The 9,484-nt window shown below is 37.0% G+C and overlaps 1 protein-coding gene across 1 annotated transcript in view; it reads right to left on the reverse strand.

Annotated features, from left to right (window-relative positions):
- The window catches only part of LOC138757224 (probable E3 ubiquitin-protein ligase HERC1), a 309,739-nt gene extending 300,710 nt beyond the window's left edge, over positions 1–9,029 (reverse strand). Inside the window, exon 1 of the mRNA XM_069924220.1 lies at positions 8,836–9,029. The gene's annotated coding sequence lies outside the window, so the exon portion shown is untranslated. The remainder of the gene's footprint in view (positions 1–8,835) is intronic.
- Positions 9,030–9,484: the final 455 nt, after the last annotated feature.

Below are 9,484 nucleotides of genomic sequence, written 5' to 3' on the forward strand. Positions count from 1 at the left end.
ATACTCAGAATTTAGAATGATGAGGGGGATTTATGGAGACATAAAATTATTAACAGAAAATATAAGATACAAGCAGGGAAGTTGTTTCCACTGGTAGATGAAACTAGAATTAGGGGACGTAACCTCAAAATTTGAGGGAGTAGATTTAAGACAAATAGGAACGGTTTCCCAGAGAAGAGTGAATCTGAGCATTCTCTGTTCAATGATGCAGTAGGGGGAAGGCTCATTGAATATATTTGAGGCACAGATAGATTTTAAGGGACAGGAGAATCAAAGGCTATGGAGCGCAGGTGGGAAGTGGAGTGGAGTCCAGAAGTCAGATCAACTATAAATTTATTGAATGGCAGAGAAGGCTCGATGGAACCAAATGGTTTATTCCTGCTTCTATTTGTTTGTGTCCTTATTAAGTAGATCATGTGCAAGATTCTAGTTTAGAAATACTCCAGAGACATGTACATATCTTTTATAAACAACTTTCAGAATGCTCAGAGCAGACTCCAAATTAAAATTTTGTAATAGTGTGTTAACACCAACTTTAGATAGACTTACAGTATAATATGAAGTAAAACACAAAAGACTGCAGACTCTGTGATTGCAGTAAAAATGAGAAATGCTGACGCAGATCTCGCAGCACCTAAATTACTGATGTTTCAAGCCTGCGCTCTTCCTCAAGGTATGAGTAAAAGAAACAGGCAGGTGCCTATATTAAAAGGCTGGTGAAAAGGGAAGAATGGGAAAGGGGGGAGCTCAGACCAACAGACAAAAGGTGCTAATTGGATATGATAAAGGATCAGAAGAGAAAGGTGAGAATTGATGGGGGGGGGGGAGGGGAATGAGAGAGATAGACACTAACGGGAAGCAGAGAAGTCAATGTTTGTTAATACCACCCAGTTGGAGGGTGCCCAGAAGGACTGTGCAGTGTGCTGTTCCTCTAATTTGTGAGTGGTCTCAGTGTGGCAGTGAGACCATGGACAGGCATGACAGCAAGGGAATGGGGTGGGGAAATAATGTGGAATATCTCTATTTGTGTGGTGAAATATCTATGATCTCACAATGTTTCAGTCGGAGAATATCTGCAGCAGAGAGGACTATTGCTCATTCCCAGGTCTCCTTTGATGTCTTACTTTCTGGGATCAGATGGTGCACAAGAAAGGTTATTATTTTTCTCTTACCACAAACAAACACTAACATTAATACTCAGATTAGGAGGTGTTGATCCTCCAATTTGCAGGTATTCTCAGTCTGACAGTGCATTGAGACTATGGACAGGCACGTTGGAAAAAGAATGGGATGGGAAAATAAAAAAATGGCAGTGGAGAGCAGGAAGCAGACACAGTGCTCCCCTGTGGGGTCCTATCATCTGGTCCAACTGCCGTTAGCTCTGCACAGGTTTTAAATGGCCTGTTAAAGAAGCCAACGGTGGTTTATTTTTAAATCCTGCAACCACAGATAGCAGCACTATCTTCTGACTCTAAGGAAGCAGAGGACTAGCACAGGGCACCATAAAATCAGGAGAACTCTTTGTGAAGGAGAGGCGGAGGAGTGAGGGGCTCGGAAGCTGAAGAACACAGACTGCTAGCTGCTGTTGACAGCAGTCAATGGGCTCACACCAGTCTGCGGATTGCTGGAGGCTGGCTCAGGGAGCACCAGGAACTGGAACCGAGATGCAAGAGGATGCTGAGAGTACTGGAGGCTTCCTGATCGTGCCAGAGGTGTGCATCTGGAGCTTGGATTGCTAATGTTTTGGATTGCAGGGTGTGTGGCTACAGGAGTGCTGGAGGTGAATCCATGGACACTCAGTAACTCTGGAGGGACTCTCTTTGCTTCTCTTTTTCTGACTGTAAATTGCGCTGGGCAATTTCTGCTGATAGTGAATCCTTCTCTACCTACAGTAGACTAAAATGAAATTTTGTGTAATATCAGATTTTCTGTTTTACTACACGACAATTAAATAATCTTGAGATCAAGAATATTGTTAAGCAATTCACAACTCAATTGGCTTCTTTTATAGTGGTTTTGGCTTACTTCAAAGCATTATGTGAATGAGGAATCCAATATTAAGTAAAACCTCTATCAATGTACTTGTTCTAATCTTATTAAAATTATATCATATATCCCCAAGCTATTTTTGATACATATCAGCAGTACTTGATATGGAGAAATCAAGTTTCATTTTTTGTAAATTCTTAAAACATTAGAGTTTATAAGTGGCCACACATTTAATTAGACTATTAAAAATTTTAAACATAACTATTCTATGAAGAGATCATGATTTAAATAAAGCTCTTTGCATTTTAGCCATGGAGTTAATGAAAGTTCTAATTCGTATGATAGTGAGACAAGCTGTGAATTTGTGAGGAATGCCCTCCAGTCATCTCACGTTCTTTTAATTCTCAATAAATCCTTCTGCTGATGCCAAAATTCTATATATTCATCTCTGATCCAAAATAATATAGTATTCTATCAAATATCAAAGTATTTTTTATAAATTTTAGTTATGGTAAATACAACTGCAATTCCAGTGAATCAACTACATTTATAATTCGTCAGATTAAATTTAAAAAATTGTTAATCAATACAAGCACAGAAAAAATTGAGATTATGCACATGTATGAAGAGAGTTAATACCACTACTGCACTTAAAAAGATTAATGTAATTGCAATTGATTCCAGAAGATTTGAGCTAAACAAGCACTGACAATTGTCTAAGTGATAAAGAAATCTGATAAACACCTCAAATATTTCCTATCAAGATTAGTGATAGAACAAAAACAACTGAACAAAAATAACTACATTTTAAAATTAAACAACATTATATTCATCACTCAGTACCCTTAAACTAAAATAAATTTAGAAATAAGTGATATTCAAGGGATGTAGAATCGATTGTGGAAGTGAGCAATATGCTTTACAAGTGCCAGAAAACAGATCAAAATGTAGGCAATCCATTTCAAATTTTGAACAAAGATACAAGGATCAAAAACCCTCCTGACCAACCCCATTATATCCCACACCAAGGCATCAGGAACTGTTTAATCTTAGTCCTAAATTTTCAATTTGAACTTGAATATACCCTTTCTGTCCTTTCACCAGTTAGTTTGAAGTGGTATCTACCTTTACTATATTGTTTGCTCGAATGTCTGAATATCAAATCTCAATTTCTTTTTATGGCTGCAATGTCATGTTTTGAAATTTTCAATCATAACTCTGTCATCTGATATCAAGGATCAGTTTCCTTTACTGTGCCTCATATTCTTAAATATTCCACCCTTAATACTCCCAACCTTTACAAATAGTAAATGAACACAAACCTAGTACAGGTTTATCATTATCAAAATGAGCAGGAATAAGTAGTGAGTTTGATCTCAAATGGTGAGATTTTTATTCAATTATGACAAGTTAAAAAAGGAAGAAAATTAGGAAATATTTCATGTTAAAAAATAATTTTGAGAAAAATACGGCCATGTAACAGTGGTATTCGCACAGACACACACAGACATACAGCAAAGATTAATCTAGTAGTTACAAAAAACATGATTTTTTACAATTTTATATAATGATAAAACTAGTATGTAGTTTGTCAGACCAAAATGAGTTTTGTAGAACATATGAAATCGAGGAATCATCCACTAGAAATAGAGCATCCCTATCAAGAGGTGCATACAAAGTATCAGAAGAACTGCTTGAGGAGATATCTAAGGCATTAGTTTATTATGTTAGAGCTACTACATGACTTCTTAAAATAACTTGTCATTTATTAATGCATTCAAACAATTTTCACTACACAAGATAGTTTCACAGTATGCAGCGTATATTTTTGTATTTACTAATTGGAAAATATTTAGCAGAGAAAAAAAATTGCTAATATATTCAACACCAACAGGAAACAGGCAATAACCACAACCTATAGAAAAAAAAATGGCAAAAGAAGCCAGATGGTGAAGATGGATGGATGTATTTGTGCTTGGATTACTGTGACCAATGGACCCTCACTATTTGTAATATATAAATGATTTGTAGGTTATATGGGGAAAAAAAATCAGTAAGAATGAAACAAAGATTGGTGGACTTGTTGACAGTGTGGAAGGTGGTCTTACATTGTCAATGTCATGTCAATGAGGATGGAGTTAGAACAGACAAATGTAAGGTGATGCAATTTGAAAGTATTAATGAGTTTTGATTCAGATTTATTGTCAGAGTACATACATGCCATCACATACAACCCTGAGATTCTTTTTCTACGGGTGAGGCAGAATGACCATTTATTAGTAGTGCAAAAAAATCTGTACACTACGCATGTAAACAAAGAACTGTAAACAGATAAAAAAAGTAAACAAACTGCAATACAGAGATTTTTTTAAAAATCAATAAAGTACAAAAGCAAAAGTCTTTAAATGAGTCCCTGATTGAGTTAGTTGTCGAGAAGTCTGAAAGTGATGAAGTAGCAGTTGAGGACATGGACCATGAATGGTATGGTCTTAAAGAGTACAGAGAAACCTTGGAGTAGAAGTAGATCCTTGAAGGTGTCAGCACAGGTAGATAACCTGGTTAGGGAGGACTGAGGATATTGGTCTTTATTAATTGGGAGACTGAAGTAAGGAGATTGGACAAGTTAGCCAAATGACCAGTTTCCATGCTGTATGATTCTATGGTTAGCATACTGTGACAGAGTATATAGAAATATTTTTGGGAAATAAATTGGGAAAAGGTTTGTTAGAGTAGGTCACATACAAACACTTTAAAACAAATCTTATTTAAAATACTGGAGCTCTTCCCCATGATAGGCTTATCGGCTCCACAGCTTTTGCAAGAGCATTGAAGCATGCTCAAGAGACTTCACTAATGGATTGTTGTTTACAAAAGGCAACAGATGAAATCAACTTTATTGATTTGTTGGAGCTTCAGATTGACTGGAAGAGAACTTGTTGTTCTAAGAGGATCATGTGGTTTTGCAAGCAGAGAGAGAGAGAGAGAGAGACACACACAGATCAGTTCTGCAGTGTTGCAGTCGGCAACAGCAGTTGGGACTGGAACAGGACAAGCTGGAAAGCTTGTGGAAAGCCCATTTGGGAGACGGCCTGGTCAAAGCCCTTGTGGTTCATGCAAGAGGAGAGGACTGGCTGTCTAATGTTTCACTTGGAATAAGAAAAACAAAAAGGAACTCTGTGCTGACCTGAAAGAAAGAGTTTATAATCTGAAGGGGACAAGTTTCATCAGCAAGACATGTGCTTAAAATTAGAAGGGGTTAGGTTAAATAAGTAAATAGTGACAAGTTAAAGTATGAAGCACAAGAATGCATTGCCTTTCATCAATGCAGCTTCTATACTATTTAATTCACTTTTTACAAAATATTATGAAATAGTATTGTTACCAGCCCAGAGGACCCCAAAAGCAACTTTTATTTAAGTAGCCATTTGTCTTGGTGAATATCTATTGCTGCTGGGTTTTGGGGTCCTCTGGGCTGGTAACAATACTGCTTCATAATATTTTACAAAAAGTAAATAGTACAAAAGCTGCATTGTTGAAATGCATGATATTAAGCATGATATTATAAAATCAAAATGATATTAATGCCCTTTTAGACTACATTTGTGAAATTATCAAGAAGCTAATTAACCAGTACAGTGGAAAAGTCCATGTTTCACTAAGATTGTTGATTATGATGAACCATTAAATAAAGGGGACATTTCCAGAATAAAATGTCACATAGAAAGAAGTGTTTTGAATTTAGTGTGCCCTAATTATAAGATCAAGAATCCATGTCTGTTATTAATTTATAAATAAAAATTACCTACCTGCACAAAAGAACTTTCAGAAAATGAATCAGATGCAAGACACGCAACATTTAAATTATTTTGCCTTTCAGGAGGACACACTTCGCTACCTCATCACTATAACCATTGGTTCCTCTGTAATCCAAAGGCCCCCCCAATTCAGACTTCCACATACCCTCAACACCATTCACATCTGACTGAGGTTGAGAATTCCAAAGATTCATAGCTCCAAGGGAGGAATTCCATGATCTATATCCTAAAACTATGCTCAATCCTTTTCAATTTCCTGTCAATAAGCAAAACATTCTCAAAGCATATATCTTTATCACAACTGCACAGCATCCTATATTTGAATGAGATCATCTCTCATTCTTCTAAGAAAGTCGATGCTTCTCCTCATAGACAATGTTTTTATTCCAGAAAATGCTTCAGTGAACCTAACTTGGAACATTCAAGTATATGCTTTCGCCTCTATCTTTTGATAGGGGACAAAAACTACACTCAATATTCCAGCTCTGCTCGCAACCCGTACCATTCTAGCAAGACTTGAATTCCATTACTCTTGCAATAAAAGAACACTAAACCATTGCCTACCCAATTACTTGTTATACCAAATACTGACTGAGGCAGCACAAGGCACTTTAGTCACAGTAATTTAATTCAGGACAATAAGTATTTTATGGTACACTTTAAATAGTGATCTTAGGCACAATTAAAAAATGCTTATACTCAATAATTTACTTTAAAATAAAAAAAACCACATTTTAAATTATTATCTATAGGTCTATTATCAGAGGGCACTTATCACCGGCAGACCTGTCCTTAATTAAGTAAAATGGAAAATCATGGCTAGATTGAAAAGACAAATAAGTTCTATAGAACATTACAGTACAGAACAAACCATTTGGCCTTCAATCTTGTGCCAATTGATACAAGCCTACTCCACAACAATCTAATCCTTCCCAGCCACACGCCCATAACATTTTATTTTAGTTACATCAAGAAGTGATGGTATCACAAACCTGTTCTGATATCAAATTTACCAATCACTTAAATATATGTCAAGTGTAAACAAAATTATCAATTTAATCTAATCAGTTTATTTTAATGACTATTTAGTGATTATTTGGCCTTAACTCCAATGTTTCACAGTCAGAAGGTTACCAGTTCAAATTCTACACCAGAGTTCAAGTAAAATATTCAGATCAAAACTCTGGGAAAGTACAGTGGGAGTGTAACACGGAAGAAGGCATTCCACTTCAACATGACTAAAACAGAACCAGTTCAATATTACAAGCTTGCTCAATGCAGATTGGCTGCTGCTTTTCATCCAATGTTACACTGGCTATAAAGCATTTTGGAATGTTTAAAGTCAAGAAGGATGAAATATAAAAGCAAGTTTGCCTTTTTCCCTTCCCATTCATCTGTTGTGAATTTGGCAGAATGTACAGAAATCAACAGAATGATATTCTCAAATGAATAAAAAGATTTGGACTTATCTCACGTTTTAAATGTGGTCATTCGTACTGTATAACATCTTCCAAGGCTAAAATATTTTTCAGATATTTCACACTTCAGAGCTGTGATATTCTCTCATGAATTTTCAGTGTAAAAATGCACTGAGGATAATTTTTAAAAAGTCATCCTCATGTTATTAAGGTTTTACAATCCAAAAAAAAACTCAATAATTTCTTTTGTTTAAAAACACATTAAAGTGTTTTCCAGGAAGAGACAAAGGAAAATTGTGCTTTATTTAAATATACATATATAAAAATCTATTTCATCCATCAAATTATTGTCACTTTTTAACAAAGAACTGCCACCTGTATTATGATGTCATAACAGCAATACCAAAGCAGGCCACAGCACATTTATTTAATATAATTGAAATACACCATAAAAAGAAATACTGATACTTTTGAATAATCATGAATGTGTAACCTTCCCTCAGGTAAACCCCTCCCATTAACTGTTGCACCCATGAAAAATTTTTTATCAGAATGTTGTGCACTGATTTTGATTAGGTTTTCCCAGAACAATATTCAAAAACCCAGTACTGTAATTCAATGTTCACTGAAACATTACATTTCCAATGATTCAGAGATTAAATGGAGTTCAAGATCTGTCCTAATTACTTTCCTATGTTCGGGTGTCTACGGCATAGGAACCGCTGTCTTTTTAAAGTTTCCAATTCAGTTTATTTAAAAAATCTTTTAATAAAATTTTTCGTCACTTCTAAGTAATATAAGAAGTAAAGAACTTGGACTCGATTTGGATGGAGCACAAAAAAAGATTTATTATGATAGCCTTAGCTGTAGCAAAAAAACGTATTATGTCAACTTGGAAATTAGAAGATAGCCTGAGAATACAGCAATGGTACAAAGAAATGAATAAATGTATTCCATTGGAAAAAAAATAACATAATTTAAGAAATAACATCACAGTATTCGAACAAATTTGGGAACCGTACATGGAACACAACAGAGAAGTCCTACCGCGGACCTCCACCACCTAAAATGACAGAAGGAGAAGACGACGAAATGAACTGACCCAGTATGTAAAAGTAGAAGACAAAAATTTCTTGTTTATTTTCATTGTGTGACGACATTGTTTAATGGGTTTAATGTATCATATATGTTGAACGTTGAGTGAGGGGGGGGGGTGAAGGAGGGAAGGAAGGGAGGGGAGAAAATGTCAAGAGAGAAATGTTTGTGTGTATTTTGGTTAATATGGTTCACAGTGTGAAAAATTAAAAAAAAATTAAAAACACACAATGTGAGGGGTTGGCTTAGGAACAAGGTAGAGATAGCAGCTCTGCATTCTAGCTTTATTTATGGCAATGAAATCATCCCCTCGCTGAATTCCGATGGTATTAATTATTCCCAATAAATCAAGTAACTGTACTTGAAAGGAGCACAATGGGCTCTGCTGTCGGGCCCGTTTCGACCAAACCTGTCACTCACAATCACTGTTGAAAAGGCGATCAGGACCAGGTTTCCTGCAATGCAAAACCTCCCCATTCCCGCGGACCCGGCCTCCATCAATCAGGTTACGGCCCTACCTCACTCCGCTTTCCTCCCAAATGTTACTGAAGGAGAGCAGCGGCTGGTCGCGCCCACCACTGCACGGAATCACACACTTCCCCCGCATGCAGACCTGGGGTCCACCTGCTCCTGTCGCTGTGGTAACCACGGGCGGCTTCAGGCTCGCAACAAACACCTCCCTACCTCCGCCATTGGGCGTCACAGTGCCGATTGTTGCCATGCGCTCACACCGCAATACGAGACCACGCCCCCAGGCGCACGTCAGGTAGGCGCCGATTGTGACGTCAGCACGTTTACCCCTCAATACTGTTTTCCCCACCCCACCCCCCCGCCGCCCCGCCTTCCTTTGAAGGGCTGGAATCTCCCACTGCGTGAAATCAGGGGTCGTCGTCCATGGGAGTTTAATGGTAGCTTTTGAAGGTCTCGCAGTGTGTTCTTTTGGAGTTTCATTGCAATTGAAGAGAAAAACTAAAAAGTGCAGATGCTGGCAATATGAAATAAAAACAAAATGGTGTTGGGTCCTGTTAAGGGGCCGGAGGACCCCAAACCCCAGCAGCAATAGAAATCCAGCAAGACAAATGGTTACTTAAACAAAAGTTGTTTTTAATTATCTTTAAACATGAAAATGGGGTCAAACTTTAACATTACTATTAACTTAACCCCCTT

Source organism: Narcine bancroftii, chromosome 3 (assembly GCF_036971445.1).
Source record: "Narcine bancroftii isolate sNarBan1 chromosome 3, sNarBan1.hap1, whole genome shotgun sequence".
Taxonomy (NCBI): domain Eukaryota; kingdom Metazoa; phylum Chordata; class Chondrichthyes; order Torpediniformes; family Narcinidae; genus Narcine; species Narcine bancroftii.